Source organism: Rattus norvegicus, chromosome 2 (assembly GCF_021556685.1).
Source record: "Rattus norvegicus strain SHRSP/BbbUtx chromosome 2, alternate assembly SHRSP_T2T, whole genome shotgun sequence".
In the NCBI taxonomy this organism is placed as follows: domain Eukaryota; kingdom Metazoa; phylum Chordata; class Mammalia; order Rodentia; family Muridae; genus Rattus; species Rattus norvegicus.
The window spans coordinates 174752079-174772096 of record NC_141535.1 but is presented as its reverse complement, the minus strand read 5'-3'; the positions used below and the strand labels follow the sequence as shown (position 1 = coordinate 174772096).

General features: G+C 43.8%; 3 pseudogenes across 1 annotated transcript; 1 reads left to right on the top strand and 2 right to left on the bottom strand.

Annotated features, from left to right (window-relative positions):
* Positions 1–960: 960 nt before the first annotated feature.
* Hnrnpf-ps2 (heterogeneous nuclear ribonucleoprotein F, pseudogene 2) lies at positions 961–2568 on the bottom strand (annotated as a pseudogene). Its single transcript, XR_015675438.1, has one exon. The product of XR_015675438.1 is annotated as a heterogeneous nuclear ribonucleoprotein F, pseudogene 2 (transcript).
* Positions 2569–6055: 3487 nt separating this feature from the next.
* Positions 6056–6821, top strand: Pgam1-ps9 (phosphoglycerate mutase 1, pseudogene 9; annotated as a pseudogene).
* Positions 6822–15295: 8474 nt separating this feature from the next.
* On the bottom strand, positions 15296–16592 carry Cbx3-ps4 (chromobox 3, pseudogene 4; annotated as a pseudogene).
* Between the last annotated feature and the right edge of the window lie 3426 nt (positions 16593–20018).

Below are 20018 nucleotides of genomic sequence, written 5' to 3'. Positions count from 1 at the left end.
CATGGCTAATGCAGTCTGCTTTCTTCTATCAACCAGGACTATCTGCCCAGGCGCGGTAAGCCCACTCTGGTCTGGGCTCTCCCCAGTCATTAATCAAGAAAATGCCCTGAACTTGCCTCAGTCTGAGGGAGGCAGTTTCTCAGCTGAGGTTCCTTTTCACAGTAACTCTTGTTTGTGTTGACCTGATCAGAAACCAACCAGGACAAACCCTATCATGTAAAGTAAGACACTTTAAAGAATTATCACATCAGTGACATAATTGCAGTGTCTTCTGGTTTTCCTTGGTGTTGACAAGTCAGCTGTCAGTATAATTGTTGTCCCTTTGAAGGCAATGTGTTGGCCTTTCCTCTTCTTCTTCTTTTTTTTTCATTGTGAAAAAGTCTTTAAGAAAAAAAATTTAGTTAACAAAAAATTTAACAAGTTTCACTTAGCAAAATACACCCAAAAGGAAATCACAGTACAAAGAAAGCTTTAAGTCAAGGCCTCACCAATTCCTACCGTATTAGTATTGTGTCTCAATTCTCAAAACTACCTTTAAAAAGCTTAAACTTAACCTAAAGATTTTAAATGGAAATATAAACTAGAATGAACATGAGAAATGCTTCTCTTTGCATCAGGGATCTAGCACCTTGAGTTCTCCAGAAAAGTGCATACCCGCAGTGTGTTCACTGTGGTGTGCTGAAGGATCCACTCACCACACTTAAACTGCTCAACTCAGATAACACCACTCTTAAGTATATTACCAAAAATGTTAACTGAGAAAAGCGGAAGAAAATAGTTTTAGTTTACTCAGTATTACATGCTAGAAGAAAAGTTTGCATGAGAAACACCGAACAGGTAATTTTTTAATCCAGATTTCACAAACTCATGGTGCAAAGTGGATCCTCCAGTTTCCTCTAGAGTTATAAACTGCTCTTGACTGTTTATTGGCTGCCTGTGAAATTTTCTGATTGAAATAACTCAAATGTTCCTACAATACTCATCATATCCACTCATGCTGTTTTGACCGCTGGAGCTGGCCCCGTAACACCCACTCATTGACTGGCTCTCCAGGCCACTGTAAGTTGCCTGGGCAACTGACACACCCATGCCTGCATCACCTGGCTGCTATAGGCCCCACTGCTAGCTCCTGTTGTTGAATTCAGGAAGAGTTGTATGTATCTGTGCTGCATTTGGCCCTGTCCTTGGACATGGCTGCCACTGCTTCTTCATGAGTAGCAAACTCAGCATCAGCTTCTCCAGTCACTCTTCCATCAGGACCAATCTCAGTATGAACCCTCACAGGGTTGAGTGGAGAGAAGAAGTTGTAAATGTCGTTCTCTGTTGCTTTGTAGGGCAGACCTCTCGTGTGGACGCAGTGGCCGGTGGCACTCTGCACTGTGAACTCACTGTCTCCGTATCTGTGGTCATACATTCCTGAGAGATAAGAGCTGAGGTCTCTGCCAAACAGGTCAGTGGTGAAGCCATAGCCATCACTGAGGCCACTGTGTTCTTCATAGCCCCCAGAGCCTGCACTATGGCACCAGACCTCATCCTATCCAGGCCTGCCTGTCTCACAATGCCAACGTACCTCCGGGCTGTGCCAGGCCTGTCATAAGGCCCAGGCCTCTGCACAGACATAAACTTCAGAGGTGGATCTGAGTGTGACCTAACTTCCTCCTGACTGCTCTTGAACACTTCAATATACCTGTGCCCTATTCTCTCCTTGTGCTTTCCAAAAGCTTTCTCGGCTAACTCTTGTGAGGCAAACTGAACGAAGGCCTCCCCTGTAATCTTGCCTTCCAGGTACACAGGTAGTGTGTTCCCATTTGGCACAATTTCCAACCCTGAGAAGAACTGAATGGCTTCTTCCTTTGTGCATCCACATGGGAGTCCCTGAAGGCTCACAAAGCCATCATTGGCACTGTAGGCACTGTTTGGACCACTGCGCTTCAACACCCAATCCATCCCGGTTCTGTGTGGCTTGAACACCTCAATATACCTGTGTCCCATGCTTTCCCTGTCTTCTTTCAGAGCCAATTTTACATCCTCTTCTGACTCAGGTTTAACAAAAGCCTCACCACTCTGCCTGCCTTCTCTAGTATAAATGAAATGAACACCTACGACCCCATCATGAATTGTGCAGTCGGAGAGGAAGTTTTGCACTTCCGGAATTGAGCAGGACCAGGGTAGGCCGAGGAGTTTGACCACATAGCCTTCACCTCCCTCAGGGCCCAGCATCATGGACACTTGACAGGGCTGATGTCACACAAGCTTGGACAATTTTTTGTAGCTTAAAGAACCACCACAGATGCCTTCCCAACTCCACCTGATGCCTTAAAAACGCAGAGGGCTCCGGGGAAAGTCCAGGTGCATCTTCTTTTTGTTCTCAACCTCCAGGAAGATGAGGAGCAGTCCTCCTTCCATGACGGAGCCGACGGAGCCAGAAGGATGCAAGACGGTGGTGGGGTGGAGCCTCAGGCAGCGGACATCCGGGCCGACTTTTCCTCTTCTAATCATTAAAAAGACCTACCCCCACTATTATTTCAATTTGTGACTCTGATAAATAATAAATATTTGTTTTTGTAATGATACTATCAGTATGCCAAAAATTTAGCAGCGGTTTCTTAAATTACCAAATGTTCTGTGTTCAAATTTCTAATCTTATAAATGCCATTTGCTTTTTTAAAAAAAATAATGATTTTAAGCTGAAACCATATAGATCTAACTGCCTATAGATTATAACTTGATATTTAAAGGTGAGCTGATAGCACAAACTTCATTTGGTAAGTGAAAGCAGAAAGACAAGAAGCTTGGAGCCAGTCTCAAGTACATACTGAAGCTGCCTTAAACCCTGTCTCAACGAAGAGGAACGAGGAGGAAAAGGATAATAAGGAAGAAGGAGAAGAAGAGGAGGAGGAAGAAGAGGAGGAGGAGGAGGAAGAGGTGGTAGAGGAGGAAGAAACAGCAGTTTAATTGCTTAGCTGTTTTTATGTGTATAGATGTGATCTTGCACCACATGTGTGCTTGGTATCTAGAGAGACCAACAGAGGGCATCAGATCCCCTGAGACTGCAGTTACAGACAGTGGCGAGCTGCCGTGTGTGTGCATGGAATTGAGCTGGAGTTCTCTGCAGGAGCAGAATATGCTCTTAACCATGGAGCCATCTTTTCAGTCTGTGGCATAATCTTTAAAAGCATACTGCTTTTAATTTAATATTTTTCTTATTGTGATGTCACAGTCTTATAGTTAAGATGTGGGCATGCGTTGTATGTGGGTGTGTGCATACGGCAATGTGCATGCTGGGGTCGGAGCAGAGGAAACTTGTGGAGTCATTGCCCTCTTCCCACCTTTGCATAAGTTTCAGAGACAGACTCAGCTGAGACAGTCTGGCTTGTGCCATCTTACCAGCCTCTCAGATGAGTTGTTAACTTCAAATTACTTCTCTGTAAAACATAGAAGGTAATATGGCTCCTATTATAGTGCTGCTATGAGATGCAACAAGCTTGGCTATGAGCGAAGTTAAAATGACTCCCCTCACAGAAGCATCTTCCAGTCTCCCAGCTTTCAAGAGGTAATAGATTATTTCTAAAAATTATTTTCACTACTTTATATTTCTGAGTGTCTGCCTTGCATGTCTGTATGTACACCATGTGAATGCCTGGTGTTTACAGAGGCCAGAAACAGGCATGCGATCTAGAGTTATGGACAGTTGCGAGCGAGCGAGCCACAATGTGAGTGGTAGGAATAAAACCCTGGTCTTCTGGAAGAGGAGCCAGTGTTATTAACTGCTGAGCCATCTCTCCAGCCCCAGAAGCGATACATCACCTTGACTGAATTCTGCAAATCGGAGAATCTTGAAAAGTAGTCATTTAGAAGATCTTTGGTTTTCTTCATTTTATCACTTCTTTCTGATTGATGGTACTGTCCGAGGTGCTGAAAGTGCTCCGTAACTTTGTGGTTCGTTTTGTTTTGCTATGAGATAGAGCCTCTCTATGTAGGCCTAACTGTCCTGCAACTTGCTATGTAAATCAGGCTGGCCTGGAACTCACAGAGATTCACCTGACTCTGCCTCCCAAGTGCTGGGATTAAAGGCTTTTGCCACCATGCCCCATTCCAGTAATTATTTTATCTCTGACTAGAATCAATCCAGTTAGAGGATTTTGGGATTAACTGGGATTAGTTATTTTTAAAAAATATTTTAATTTATTTTTGACAAAGCCATACTCCTCCAATATCCCCTCTTTTCTCCCTCAAGCACCTTCTTCACCACAAGTCTCCTTCCTACTGTTGTGACTTTTTAAAATGGCTCACTGAGTTTAGTTATGGCTTATTGTATGAGCATGGATATTATTTAATGGAGCTTGGAAACGTATCAGTTTCTATAGCCCAGAGCACTATGGCTTCCAAACTGTCAACCATAACTGCCAATAATTGCCTGCCAATAACTCCTTAACTAGGGGTGGGGCCTCATGAGCCCTTACTCAGTCATGATAAGGATGTCCTGGAGTGCAGGTCTGATGCAAGTATGACAAGTGCCATAAATGCAACAGCCACATGGGATCTAGAAGACAATGTCTCTTAGCATCCCTCCTCTAGCTTCTGGATTTTGCATTTTTTTATGCCCCATCTCCCTCAACATTTCCTGGGCTTCCATGGTGATATGGTTGTCCTATAGAGCTGAGGGCAGCATTGATTTATGGCTATAAACATAAATAGTTAGAAGGTGGTTCGACAACATACCTATTTAACAAAGTAACATGTTCCTCTCTAGGGCTATGACCTCTCCAGCCATGGGCCTTCGACCAGGTTTTCAATATGAAACATAAATTCCCTCTATGAAGTAGGCATAGAATCCAATTTGAGGACTATGTCATGATTCCAGGAGGTACTATCCAGGCTTCCAGAGGAGACAAGCAGCTAACCAACCCATACAGTCCTGACACCCATGAATCACAGTGATGACCAGCATGGCACAGTTACAGTAAGGTGCAGTAGTGGCACATGCCTTGGTGGAAACCAACAGGTCTCCAGTAGGAAATGAGACCTGCTCACTAAGACAGCAATCATGCCTAGACAGAATCTGGCCAATTACACGTGGCTAGAGAAGTTGTGGATCTTGGAGGAGAGTCTGAAACCATTACTTTTTTTTAACTCAGCACAGTCCCTAACTACATTATAAATATTTATCCTTACACCCACAGATAAGTGAAGTCCTCACGTCCCACCGAGGAAGTGTCACACTGCAAGAGATGGAGACAATTACAGAAAACCAAGACCAATCAAAATACAGAGTTTTAGAATCCGGTTTCAGTGGACACATCTACAAAGCATCCCCATACCTAAGGCTTAAGGAACAGCATAGGAGAGGAGGTAGAGTGAGAGGGTTAAGAAGTTTTGCTGTGAGATTGTGTCTGCTAAGAATGTCACATCTACATCCATAGAGTCTCACCAACACGAGTGCCTAAACATGACCTGAACAAGGACCACACTGATAGACATGCTAATGTGGAAGGAGGAAAGCCCAGGGGGCCTAAATACTACATAAAGAACTACAGGTAATTAAGGGATGCTAAGAGGAGGAGATCTTCCTCAGGGAAGAGCACACCAAAACCAAATGGTCAGCACTAAAAAAAATACATGCAAGCAGCATTATACAGACTGAGCAGGGCTTATTTATATATTTAGACATAATATGTAAATATACATATATAAAATAATTTTAAAAAGAGGTAATAAATTTTAAAACTGGGCATGAGCATTTGAAGAAAGGAAAAGAAAAAAAAGGGAAATGATTCCGTTATAATCTAAAAAAATAATAAAAATAATGTAAAGAGAAATTATTAAGAAATTTTGGAATTTGCCTGGGGCGCATGCACATATGGGACAGGCACAGGTCTGTCTAGCGAGTGGAAAGGTTTCAAGGAGAAAGTGAGCAGGAGAGGGACGGGAGAGTGCAAGCAGGCAAGCGTGATTGGGTGGTGGCTGCGGTGGTGGTGGCAGCGGCAGCTGTGGCCTGGCCACCGAGGAGAATCTCAGCGATCCTCAGTTGCTGCCGCATCCTCTGGTAGTCGCCATGGCTGCCTACAAGCTAGTGCTGACCCGGCCTGGCGAGAGTGCCTGTAACCTGGAGAACTGCTTCAGCAGCTGGTACAATGCTGACCTGAGCCCAGCGGGCCACGAGAAGGAGAAGTGTGGTGGGCAGGTATTGCGAGATGCTGGCTATGAGTTTGACATCTGCTTTACCTCTGTGCGGAAGAGAGCAATCCGGACCCTCTGGACAGTCCTGGATGCCATTCACTAGATGTGGTTGCCAGTGGTCAGGACTTGGTGCCTCAATGAGTGACGCTATGGGGGGTCTAACGGGTCTCAATAAAACAAAAACTGCTGCTAAGCATGGTGAGGCACAGGTAAAGATCTGGAGATGATCTTACAATGTTCCGCCGCTTCCAATGGAGCCTGATCATCGCTTCTACAACAACATTAGCAAGGATCGCAGGTACGCAGACCTTACTGAGGACCAGCAACCCTCCTGTGAGAGCCTGAAGGATACTACTGCCAGAGCACTGCCCTTCTGGAATGAAGAAATTGTCCTCCAGATCAAGGAGGGGAAATGGGTCTTGATTGCTACCCATGGCAACAGCCTTTGGGGCATCAGCAAACATCTGGAGGGTCTCTCAGAAGAGGCCTTCATGGAGCTGAACCTGCCAACTGGCATTCCCATCACCTATGAATTGGACAAGAACTTGAAGCCCATCAAGCCCATGCGGTTCCTGGGAGATGAGGAGACCGTGCGTAAAGCCATGGAAGCTGTGGCCGCTCAGGGCAAGGTGAAGAAGTGAAGGCGAGGAAGCAGACTCCTACCCCACACCCTCTCCCCCTGCCTGTTCCTGCCTCCTGCACCCTCCCCTGCACCTGCCACACTGACTACATCTTTAGGATCTTCAGTTTAAGTGGTAACTGCAGATGGGGACCTGTGGCTCCCATTCTCCTTTTAGTATTTTATCCCCTGCACCCACTCCCTTCACAGAATCTAGTCAGAATAACACCTCTGGCGTGCAGGCTCTTGGTCCACATCCAGGGACGGCTCCCTGTACCAGGAGAGTTGAGAGATAGTAATTATAGTTTTTCTTGGTTCTTTGTTTACTAAAGATTGCTAAGGAAGGAGTCAGGGAGGGACTGTACTGTGGTATGACCAATGAGGAGAAGCTGTGGTCCAGTTTTGTCCCTGTAACCTGCCCTGCACTCTTCCCACAATTAGGTAATTGAGGGCACAGTCATTCCAGTGGAGAGTGAAAGTAACATCATGGTGATTAAAAGACCCTACTTTCTCTCTGACCCTAAAGGAGCTGCTGGCCCTAGAAGGTTGGGATCAATCTTGTCAAGTCTATGTGCTACATTTACTTTTACAAAAATAAAGTATATATACATATATCAGCACAAAAGCAACTCGGAGGTTGCTAGTGGCAGTTGAAACAGTCCTATGTGGTCACCAGAAAATAACTCATTCCCCATATCAAATGGGATAAACTCCTTGTACCTCTTGCTGTGTTTGGGTCCCTTTGCCTTGTTTTGTAGAGGTGAGGTGCCCCTTGATCGTGTCCAAGCAAGTTTTTGTCTTTCACTGTCTGAATCATGTCCCAGCTGCTTGACCCTACTGTGTGGGCTCAGAACTTGTTTGGGCATAACAACTAAATCTCTTTCCAGATCAGTATGATAAAGGGGTGATGTGCAATACTTTAAAAAAAAGAAATTTTAAGGTAGAGCTTTTTTTGAAATTTTAAGAAAATTTTGAAAATAAAGATAAAAATGGTTAATAAATTAAAAGAAAGCAGAAGCTGGGAGGTGATGGTGGTGCCTTTAATCCCAGCACTTTGGAGGCAGAGGTGGGCAGATTTCTGTGCGTTCAAGGCCAGCCTGGTCTACAGAGTGAATTCCAGGACAGCCAGAACCATACAGAAAAACCTGTATAATAATAATAATAAATAATAATAATAATAATAATAATAATAATAAATCAACCACCCCAGTCCCAAAAGCAGTTGGTTATTCCCACAACAGTCATGTCACCATTGTGTCAGTGGGCATATGATGTAATATTGCATTATTCAAGGTCCACCATAGGGCACTGCTATTAATGCCTATTTTCTACCTCCACAGTAGCCTGTACAGCATCTTTGACACTTTGGAAGTTGGCCAGTAGTGGGGAAGCATTTGCCTTAGTTCTAGCTTTATTTCTCAATCTTCTGTACCCAAAGTATATGGTATTTTCAACAATATGATTTTACCATCTAGTTCTGTTAGGCAACCAAGAGTAAGGGTAATAGTCTGTATTGTTTGGTTTCATTTAATAACCTATAGCTTTTGGGAGCACCATTAACCTACTTTGATGTTTTAAAAGTCTCTTCACTTATAGATTACCTGTCACCACAATAGATACACACAAACATACTTTTCCCGCACCCCTAGTAGGTCATTTTTTGAAGCTGCTTGTCTTGCAGAGTTGAATTTTTTTGGTTATTGTTTAGTGGTATCTTTTGGGCAGGATCAGTTGGTAGGATCTTCTGTTATGGGACATGTAATGCTTAGTGGGCCATGCTAGTAGGGATTTGGAAGACAGTGTTGAGAGCTATGCCAATTGTGTTGGTCCAGGTCAAGAGGTTTCAGAGAACTATGCCAACAGCTGGGATGGAGACTGTTCTTAGGACATTTTGGCAAAGACTGTGGCTGTTTCCTGCCTTGTCTTAAGAAGTTTCCCTAAGCTAAATTAAAAAGTAATGAGCTGGTTCTTTTAAGTGGAAGAGACTGAGACAGCCTGATGTCGACTGTGATGTATGGTTGTTAGTAATCACGCTTACGTGTGTCTGCATGGAAAAGAGGCAAGTGATACAGAAAGAAATACTAAAACTGTACAGCTCAGAGAGAAAAGGACACAGGCAAGCTAAATGCCTCCATAAGATGGGTCCGCACATAAGTATGAAAGGCATTTTCTTGATTAATGATGCAGAAGGGTCCTGAGCAGTGTCATCCCTGGGTAGGTAGGTGGTCCTGGGGTAGATAAGAAAGTTAGTTGAGCAAAACATGATAAGCAAGCCAGTCAGCTGTGCTCACCCATGGCTTCTGCCTCTCAGTTTCTGCCTTGAGTTTCAGGCCCTGATTTCTCTCAGCAATGAGTGCTACCAGAGATTTGTAAAGATGAAATGAACCCTTTCCTCCTCAGGTTGCTTTTGGTCATGGTTTATTGTTGCGGTAATGGAAATCCTGAGACAGACGTGTGCCTGAGTGACAGACGTGTGCCTGAGTTGTCTGCAGAGGCAACAAGGGCTCTTCACCACTGAGCCATCTTTCCAGCCTCTTTGTAGTATTTTTAAAATGTAATCTAACTATGAATCTTCCTGTCAGAGCTGCATTACTAGTCTCTCAAATGTTATGCTGCTAGAAATGTTTAATTTGGTCCAGTCAGTGGTGGCACTCATCTTTAATCCCAGCACTCAGGAGGCAGAGGCAGGGGCATCTCTGAGTTTGAGGCCAGCCTGGTCTACAGACTGAGATCCAGGACAGCCAGTGCTGTATAGAGAAACCCTGTCTCAGAACACAAAATAAAACAAAACCAAAAACAAAACAAAACACAAAAAAGAAATGTTTTAACTTTCATTCTGGCTTCTTCAGTGACTCACTGGTCACTCTCAAACACTTGCATAGTTTCCGTGGCTTTTCTTTTTATTGCTTTTATTCTACTAAGATCTTATAAGATATAAGAAATCACTTTGATTCTTTTATATCTGTTGGGAATTCTTTGTGACCTTCACTGTGGTCTAGTTTAGAGGGGATTTCATCGACTTTTAACAATCATATGCATTCCGTATCTGTTGGATGGAATGTTTAACAGACACCTGTTAGTCCGTTTTCTCTATGGTGTAGTTAACTTGTTGATGTTTAGTTTATGTGGCCTATCTGCAGAGGAGAGTGGACTACTTATTATATAGTTATTTGTCTTATTTATCTGACAAAATATCCAATAAAAGCAATTAAGGAAGGAAGGAAGGGAAGGAGGCAGGGAGGAGCTTGTTTTGGTCACAGTTCTAGGGGATATAATCGCTCATGGCAGGGATGCTGTGACATCAGCAGCAAGAGCTGGATGGTCACATTATGAATGTCTGTGCTCTCTTTTATTCAGTGAAGGACCCTAGCCTATGAAATGCTGTTACCTACACTCTCCATATGGAAATGCATTAGTTTGTAAGCCAATTTAAAAAATAAAAACGAAAATGAAAAAGAAACCATGTATACAAACACACATTGCACATGGCAGTTCATGGGTATCTCCAGCATTTGCAGAGACTTCTCATTTGCATTATTACGTTGGGAAGCCTTAACTATGAGAGGAGCAAGAAGTCGGGATCCTCCTCAAGCATGGAACCCTGAAAGGAAGTTCTTCCCAAACCATTCGTGTTTTTGTTTATAATTCTAAAAACAAAAGTAAATAAAACATAAGACTTCCCAAGAATAAGAAAATTCATAAAGTAGGGGTTGGGGATTTAGCTCAGTGGTAGAGCACTTGCCTAGCAAGCGCAAGGCCCTGGGTTTGGTCCCCAGCTCCGAAAAAAAGAAAAAAAAAAAAGAAAATTCATGAAGTAGACACATGTTAGAAAGAAAATTAAAATATGTAAAAGGATTTGTGTGTGTTTGTGTGTAAGAATATAGTGTTTGTTGTATGTGCACACACACATACATTTGCCTATGTGTATGTGCCTGTGTGTATGTGTGTGCATGTATGTGCCTGTGTGTGCATGCATGCATATTCTTGTGTTACATACATGGGCTCATGCAGATGCATAAGCATTCATGTAGAGGCCAGAGCAGGATTTTGGATTTCTTCCTGTATTTCTCTTTTTCATTGCTTTGAGACCAGGTCTTTAACTGACCTGGCAACTTTATTGGGGTTACAGGTATGTGCAGCCAAGTCTGGCTATCTATCTATCTATCTATCTATCTATCTATCTATCTATCTATCTATCTATCTATCTATCTATCTATCTACCTATCATGAAACAATGTCTTTTCTGTGCATCCCTAGCTGTCCTGGAACTCACTCTATAAACCAGGCTAGTCTTGAACTCAGAGATCCACCTGCTTCTTTCTCCTGAGTTCTGGAATTGAAGGTGTGTGCTCCCACCTAGTTCTGCTTTAAAAAACCACTAATTTTTATTTTTTGAATTATAACATGTCATTCCCCTCCCTTTCCTCTTCTTATGTGCCCTTCCTTTCCTTTTTTCTCACTCAAATTCACAGTCTCTTTTTATTTAATTGTGAATGCACACATCTATGCATATATATTCCTAAATATATAATAAATACAACTTAGTCCTTACAATGTTTCTTTATACATATATGTTTTCAGGGGCAGCCATTTGGTATTTGATAACCAGTAGGTGTTTTCTTCCCTGGGGAAGGTTATTTCTCCCATTCTCAACATTCTTTAGTTCCCTGTAGTCCTTTGTTTAGGGTTAGGGCCCATGAGCTTTAGCATGTTGGTGTGGTCCTTGCTTATAACACGTTCAGGCAGCCATACTGGTGAGGCTTCATGGTTATACCTTCTGTCACATTTCTAGGAGACACAATCTCAGAGCAGACTTACCGGCTCTCTGACTTTTACAGTCTTTCTGCTCTGTCTTCTGCAGTGACCTCTGAAGCTTACATGCAGGAGCTTCATTATAGATATATCAATTTGGACTGGGATCCACATAGTCCCCCTGCATTTTGATTGGTTGTGGTTTTCTTTGAAATGGTCTCAATCTGCCGAAGAGGGGGAATTTCTTTGATAGGCGAGCACTGCACTTATCTGTGGCTATAAGTATTTAGAATGTAGTAAGGATTATGCTGGTTTAGCAAAGTGGTGGTCGGAGGTTCTCCTCCAAGATCCATGGCTTCTCTATCCCCAGATAGTAGGCTAGGTTTCTAGTACCAGGCACGGTTTACCTCTTAAAGAGCATCTCTGAAGTCCAATTAAGGAAAGTGGTTCTTACCGACATGGCAAGGTACACATGCCATTTGCATCCTTAGGGTTATCCTGCCATGTTTCATGTTGTTTTAGTTCATAGGCACCATAGCTTGGTGGGCTGTTTGCTTCCTTCCCGTGGAAGCTTGCATGGTGCCTACTGGTGCTGTGAAAGCTCATCCTCGGGGAGAGGCTTCTAGGGCAGATCCAGCTCGGGTCCTCTGGGTCCTGTGTAAAAGTGCATGGTGTCTTCAGCAGCAGGGACTTATCTCTTACCTCTGGGTGGCAACCAAGGCAACAGAAATAGTCCACAATGTTCTGGGAGTGTCTTGGACAACCCTAAGCGACCTATCAAAAGGAAGCTTCTCATGCCTGGCTTTGTTAAGTAGTTTATGGCTTTTACAGGGAGTGCTATCAGATAGGAAAATTTTCACTTAAACAATAAATTTATGTATACATAGATGTATATGTAATTTTAGGTAGATAGATAATATGATTCTTTATGTCTTTCCCACACATCTTTACTGTTAGTTTTCTCTCCTTATTCTGTGTTAATTTCCCCTTTTCTCCCTCACTAAAGCCTTTCCCCCACTTTCTCCATTAAATCACTTGTACCTCGATATTCTTTCTAATACTCTCTCCTGGCATGGCCTCCTTTACTGTCCTGGTTTCCGCAGTTACTACAGGCTATCTAGTTACATCCAAAAAACTTGGAGTTAGGAACTGAAGGTGAGAGATGCAATGGCTGTCTCTCGGGGTGTGGGACCCCTCCCTCCCTCAATATGAACATTTCTAGTTTCATCCAGTTGCCCGAACAATTCGTGATGTCATTTTTCTTTGAATAGTACCCCATTGTGTGCATGGATTACACCTCGTTGTCTGAGTGTCATTTGAAGGATATTCAGGCTGTTTCCCTTTCTCAGCTGTGTGGGCAGAAGGACGATGGCCACGGCTAAGCAAGCATCTACAGCCTGTAACACGGATATCGGCCGTCTGAGTTCAGGTCTTCCACCTTATGGACAAGTCACTCTTCCTGACTGAGCCATCTTTCCAGTTTCCACAAAAGATTTTTTTAAATGCCAATAAGACAAGATTAAGAAAAGAAGCTATTAGAATTATAGGGGATAGGAAAAGGGGAGTAACATGGGGGACAGGGGAGAAAGAAAAGAGTTCACCTAATATGAAAAATGTACATACACAGTGTCACACATATAAAAGAATAAATAAGTATATAAATCTTGAAAAAATATGAAACAATACTACTTAATATACAAGAGAGCTGGGAATATTCCTCAGAGCAGGGAGAGCGTGGTTACTTAGCATGTGCAAGGCCCTGGATTCAATCTCAAGAACCAAAAATAAACAAGTAAATAGAAGACATAATAGAAAAAAAAGGCAAAATATGGTGGGAGGAAAGTGAAAGAGATAAAGAGAGAGAGAGAAAAGAGACAGCAATGAAAGAAGGGTGGCATGGGAATAAAGAAGTAGAGGTTTTTTTTGTTTTGTTTTGTTTTTTCTTGGCTTCTTTCAGGACCTTGAAGCTTTCTGCCAGATCTACGCTCTGCATGTATGCATGGGTGCGTGGGTGGGTGGCTGGTTGGCTTCTTGGCTTTGTGGCTGTGTGTGTGTGTGTGTGTGTGTGTGTGTGTGTGTGTGTGTGTGTGTGTGTACGTGTGTACATATGTGAGTTCTTGTCTCGCCCATGACTGAGGCTTCTGTGGAGCCTTACTTGGACAATTGCCTGTCAGAGCTGCCTTCATTGTAGCACCTTCCCTTCTTTGCAGACTGGAAGGCTCTGTTGGCTACACTTCGCTTTTCAGCATGTAGTCCGGGTGTATTCTCCCAACACTAACCATTTTGCACCCCTGGGGTGGTTATTCTGGATAGAGTGTCTCTGAAGTTAGACAGTCAGAATGCCCATCTGCTTTCTAAACTAAGTACTTGTTAGGAGTCTGATGAAGGGAGCAGCTATTGACACCAAGTAGAGTTCTAGGGCTTCAGAGTCCTTAGACTGCAGGGGAGCTCGGAGCATGTACATAACTCAGAGGACAAACTCCTCGCTGACCTCAGCTCATGGCTGCCAACCTTCAGAGTTGTTTGCAATAATGAGGTGTAAGAATGAGGCCACCTTTTCTCCCTTTCTGCCCATTTCACTGGGCTTTCTTCACTTTTTTTTTTAAAAGGAATACAAAACTCTTTATTGACCACTGTTCACTGTTATTTACAATAAAGTAAATATACAGTTGGATGACATTCATTCTGACACTACAAAGTTCCTTTGCTGGCTAATTGAACCAGAATGCAAATACTGAAAAGATTGATCCTACCAGTAAGGAATGAGTCAGGGTAAAGGAAAAGCATGCAGGGCACTAATTGATATTAGCAAATTTTGTTCACTCGCTTAGTCAGCAGGTCTTAAATCGCCAACATCAGCTCCAACCATGATTCTATTTCCACATCAAACAGATTCCATGAATCATAACCTTTTAGTACAGATTTTAACTTTCTACAAAGGAATGGTTCACCAGAGGAACCTTTACACAGACCGGCTGACCTGGACCTGCCTCTGAAGACCAGGGGCCTCTTAAATCACAGCTCCACCTGCCTCTAGAGCGCTGGGATTAAAGGTGTCCACCACCACACTTGGCCCAAGTCTTGTAATTTAATCACACTACTACTTTGTCTAATTCCATTTTCTGAAGGGGGAGTTGGTATGGACAACATTCTGTAAATAAACTCCTGGATCAACTTGATAATACATCAATTCTGATGGGGTTGGTTTTAAACTATCCAAAAAATTACAGGCTCTGCTTAATCTGAAAGTTTATAGTTTCAGGAAAATGTTCACAATGATGGAATCTCATCAACTTCTGTTTTCATCCTCAGTTCTTTTGAGTATTAAAAACAAGACAAAACAAACAAGTTATGTGTTTTATGCATATGCCACATACAAACAAACAAACAAACAAAAAACCAGAATGGTCCTTCTGTGTCCCAGTTAAAAGTAAGTTCTGACTTGAGTAATGACTGTAAGATCTCCCCAGCATTTAAGAAAAGCTGCTCTTCAAAGCTGAGGAAGCACAACATGGTGTGGTTAGAGGGAGCAACTACAGGAATCTCTTACTTGCTCAAAGGAGTCAGTGCCTTTTGATCAAACCAAAAATGGGTTTGATCAAACCCAAAAATATCCCAACTACTCTCAATACTTTCGAAACCAGCATATCAAACTTGATTTTTCATTTAGAATGCTATTTTTCCACACTAGTAATTCAAAACCCATATATATAAATACATATATATGTATATATATGCAAATAATTATTGTGCTTCATCTTCGAGGCAAGAATGCCAAGCCAGCCTCTCCTCACAGATGGCAATGACAATCTGAGGACACTTCATAGTCCCCTCCTTTGCCAGTACCAAGTCAGCCTCCTCTGAGTCCTTCTATGAGAAGTATTAATTCTCCACTGCTGTCTGTGGCACCCATTTATTCGTTCAGGATCAAGACCTCTGGCAAAGCCTCTGGGTTTATTAATAGCATCTCCTTTCTTCTTTGATTGGCTCTCATCAGACTCACTGTAGATAAAGATTCCCTTTTCCTACCATCTTTTTCTTTACCAGACTTTTTTTTTCTTTTCTTTTTTTCAGAGCTGGGGACTGAACCCAGGGTCTTGCGCTTGCTAGGCAAGCGCTCTACCACTGAGCTAAATCCCCAACCCCCAGACTTTTGAGAATTAAGAAATGCTTCAATTAATTCTGGGCAATCTAAATTTTCTTCTGGTTCCCAAGTATTATCAGCACTGTGAACCCCTTCTGAAGAAATAAAACTTCACAGATATGAGGGAAAAAAGTTATAAAAACAAGGTTTTGAGAAATAACATCTAGTGGTCAGGATGCCTATGACAAACTTGTGACTTTTCTGAGAGATACATCTGACATCAGGATGCCCAGTGATATAAGTTTTTGGTGATTAAGATTCTGACTAAGCTAATTAAGACAAAGCAAAGCAAAACAAAACAAAACAACTGTTCTCGGAAAGACCCCCTTGCCCCTCCCTGTGGTAAATTCCAAGAACAACCGCAAGATGTCATCCTGACCACCCAGTTCACCCCACTTCTAAGGGCGTGCCAACTTAGCCCTTTCCCAGTGATTCTTCAAGGCCAGGTGTAGGGCTGGACGAGGAAAGTGACAAATTGAGCCAAGAACAGTCCCTTGAGCAGGCCAGCCAATACCTGACCAGATCCTTTGTCCTGTGTACCACCAATGAGAATAGGCCAGCTAACTCTGTTGCTGAAGTCTGCCCTCTGTAACGAATGAAAGTTGTGTGCTTTTTGGGTTCGGGGTTGTCTCTTCCTGCGTGGATGAGCAACCCCACTTATGTGGGTTAAAAACCTTATACCCTCATGCTATTGCAGCGGTCACTTTGTCAATCTGTGCTCTGTGGGTGGCGCTCCTGAGGTAGGGCCACTATGGGGTCTTACAACACTTCCACTTCAGGAAATGCTCCACCTTCCTATTCACTACATGATGGCCCAATACTTTTTCTACCACAGATTCTTCAGGCTCTGCCTCTTCAACTTTTTTTTTACTCTTTCCATTCTGTTTCTTTCCCATTTTTTTGGAGGCCACTTTTAAAACTTAATCGGAGACTTGAAGAATTCACCACTAGATGCTCAGGGTTGGGAATTCTGTAGTCTCCTTTCTTCACTCTCTAGTTTGTCAGCATACACTTCCCGACTCCCACCTCACCGCTCCCCCTCCACTGCTTTCCAGGCTGTCATCTAGGAGCTGTGGCAGACTGAGTTCGTGCTCCCTGCCTTGTGACTCTTCTGTCAGACCCATGGTTACTCAGTACCTAGCAGAGCTGGGAGAACTCTTCACTACTGACTAAAGCTGCTGGAGGAGTCACTGTCTCAGCGAGCTCTATGGCTGGATTTGAGGTGGGGGAGAGCACTTGTCTTATGCATAGGCCCGCAGCTCCCTTTTACCAGGACCACGTGGCTTACCTTTCAGGTGAGCTTCTTTTTCCCATGTCCCTGTTAGGGGTCATGCTGCCCGGGGCTTCTGTGTCTCTGTGCTTTCCCCCTGCACTTCCTGTCACTCCTTGTGGCTCTCTGAAGTTCTTCTCTTTTTCTTTTGGCTACAATCTATTTCTCATCCTAATTCGTCTCCTCTGCCAAGCCATACAGAAGCAGATTCTAACCTTTCTGTGGCATGCAGCCTCTCCATTCGTCAGGGTAACGTATCTGATATAACGAACAAACTCTAAAGTCCTGATGACGCCACTAGGTACGGTCTTGGGAACTTCCTATAATCACACTAGCAGATGGCAGGAAGGAAGGTTTAAGGTCTCTCTGGTGCATATGGATACATCCCGACCTCCTGCTCACAGAGACACCATGTGGCTGTCAGTGTCCTTAACACCAACAGCACAGTTGGTGTGCCTCCTTCCTCGTGCGTTCCAGTCCTGTAGGAAACCATTTTCTTGTCTTTTTGTTCATGCATGTTTAAATTCTATGTCCCAGGAATAATTGAGATTATTCCAAATTTATCATCTGTCGCCATTTCCTCTTCCTTTGCCCTTCCCCTTCTCTTTCTTCTCCAAGTCTTGCTGGAAGGTCTGGAAAGTTTAGGCAGTGAGGCCTAGCTGCAGGAAGTAGGTCACTGGAGGTGTGTTTGGTTTCTATCTCTTCCTTACTCTCACAGGTTCCTACCTGCCAGAGCCTTCTCTATATATACCCCTCACACTATGGTTTTGATGAAGCAACCAGGGCCTAAACCTTCTGAGACTATGACCCTGATTTGTTTACAGTAGAAATCTTGTTGCAATGATGAGAAAGTTAGCAAATATTGTGGGAACAGGGCCAAGGGTGGGGGCGTGAGAGGCAATGGAGTCACAGGACAATCCTGGGAATCAGACTGGAAACCAGCATCAGGGTGCAGATCTGAGTTTATTGTACAGCGCATAAGCTTACTACAGTGTTTGAGCCAATCCCACCCCCCTAAATCCTTGGCCAATCATATCTTGTCATACCATCACTATTCTCCAATGAAAACCCTGCCTGATGACATCTGTCAGAAGCGACACTGTCATCTGTTAGGACTTCTGTGAAGACAGTGGAAGCAGCCACCATCCTGGCCTCAGTTCCTTTTGCCATCTCACTGGTGTTCTGGGAGCCATGTTAGACCTAATGCTGTGTACAACAGATGGTTACTCTTCAAGTAGTAGCAGGAGCCCGAGGCACTTTCTCTCCATCCCACCTTTTCCTTCACAATGTTGATTATCACACCCCGCCCCCCCCCCCCCGACAAAATATGACTATAAAGTTCTAGAGTATTATCTGGCATTTATTTAGCACTTGATAAAAATGATTAAGAGTTCATGAGTGTAGTCTGTATGTGTGTTGCTCATTGCGCAGTTTGTACCGGCTCAGGGCAGCGTCTGTTCACACTGGCTCAGGGCAGCGTCTGTTCACACTGGCTCAGGGCAGCGTTTACTCACATGTCTTCCCAGTTCTACATTTGCCATGGTCAGGTAGCTGGTCACTGATTGTAATGGGGGAATTTACTTCTTGGCAACTGGCAAATGCTTTAAATCAGAATTAGAATGTTCTTTTTGGAGAATAGGATCCGATTTTTTTTCAATCTAAAACAGTGCCTGGCACTTAGGAGGAATTTATTAAATACTTGTTGAATGAATACGCCTATAGTTCTGAGCACTGCTTAACATGATTCTTAAACTCTTTTCATCCATGACTTGAACTGGTAGGGGCTCCTTGCAAAAATCTTTTTTGAAAAAAAGTATTTATTTATTTATTATATATAAGAACACTGTAGCTATTTTCAGACGCAACCAGGAGAGGGCATTGAATCACATTACAGATGGCTGTGAGCCACCATGTGGTTGCTGGGATTTGAACTCAGGACCTCTGGAAGAGCAGCCAGTGCTCTTAACCACTGAGCCATCTCTCCAGCTCCCTCCTTGCAAAATTCTTAACCTCTGGAGCCTCTGACTGTGGACGGTGCTCAAGCATTGCCTGCTTCCCGGACAGTCTCCAAAAGCAAACTTTAAAACTCCTTCCTCTAAATCCCTGTCTCTTGGGGATATTGAAAAAGGGGATGAAGAATGAGAAGCAAAAGCAGCATCAGATGTGATGCACACTGATTGGGATCATCAAGTTCTCAGGGTCAGCATCTGGGGTCTGTGTTGGCTTGCTCCTTAGATTTACAGCCTTGAGGTGTTTGTGAGCTTGCTAGGCTTTGGGAATGAAGATCTCAGTCTCCGTGTGCGTGCTAGACCAAGGAGGAGCACCTGACGGCAGGTGTTCAAGGTCAAGGGTGAGAACCTCTGCATTAGAAGCAGGTGTGAGGCGTTCTGGCTGTCACTTCCCTTCATACATACGGTGGAGGGAGGTGGGTACAGAAGAAAGAACGTTTATGACACATTCGTCTTCATAATTAAACCTACCAAGACACATTCAGTGTCTGCAGAAAACCAGGCTCAGAGGATAGACTGATGACATCACATAACTGAGTAAAGCTCTAAAGGGAGAGGGTGAAAAAGAGGGTGTATCCTGTCATCTTGTCAGAGGGATGAGCAGTCACCCAAAGCACAGAGGTATGGGCAGTTGGGACACGCCACAATGATGAGTGGTGGTGAGATGTACTTCAGTCTCTGGGATGCATGTGTGGGTACAGCATGAGCCCTTGAGCCTTGTGTTGGGTGAAGTTTGGACTTGAAAGAAGCTCATGAGCCAGATGCAGAGGCACACTTAATGCCCCAGCACTTGGGGGCCAGAGACAGACGTGCAGGTGGAGGCAGAGGCAGAGGCAGAGGCAGAGGCAGAGGCAGAGGCAGAGGCAGAGGCAGAGGCAGAGGCAGAGGCAGAGGCAGAGGCAGAGGCAGAGGCAGAGGCAGAGGCAGAGGCAGAGGCAGAGGCAGAGGCAGAGGCAGAGGCAGAGGCAGAGGCAGAGGCAGAGGCAGAGGCAGAGGCAGAGGCAGAGGCAGAGGCAGACCAGATTTTTGTGAATTTGAAGTCAG